This window comes from Egretta garzetta, unplaced genomic scaffold (assembly GCF_000687185.1).
Source record: "Egretta garzetta isolate BGI_Z169 unplaced genomic scaffold, ASM68718v1 scaffold309, whole genome shotgun sequence".
Classification (NCBI taxonomy): domain Eukaryota; kingdom Metazoa; phylum Chordata; class Aves; order Pelecaniformes; family Ardeidae; genus Egretta; species Egretta garzetta.
This window is the reverse complement of record NW_009260764.1, coordinates 16,023-16,489: the sequence shown is the minus strand read 5'-3', so window position 1 is coordinate 16,489 and position 467 is coordinate 16,023.

Here is a 467-nt window from a genome sequence, read left to right as displayed (position 1 = left end):
GCCAGCCTGACCTGGAATGTTCCCAGGGATGGGTCCTCCACCCCCTCTCGGGGCAACCCCTGCCAGGGTTTCACCCCCCTCAGTGTAAAGAATTTCTTCCTTAGATCCAGTCTAAACCTCCCCTGGTTTAGTTTAAAACCATCCCCCCTTGTCCTGACACAGCTGGCCCTACTAAAAAGCTTGTCCCCCCCTTTCCTCTGGGCCCCCTTTAGGTACTGAAAGGCCGCACTCAGGTCCCCCCGCAGCCCCCTCTTCCCCAGGCTGAACACCCCCAACTCTCCCAGCCCAGCCCCGCAGCAGAGGGGCTCCAGCCCTCGCAGCATTTTTGTGGCCTCCTCTGGCCCCGCTCCAACAGGTCCAGGTCCTCCTTGTGCCCAGGGCTCCCGAGCTGGGCGCAGGGCTCCGGGGGGGTCTCAGCGGAGCGGAGCAGAGGGGCAGAATCCCCCCCTGGCCCCGCTTGCCCCCCT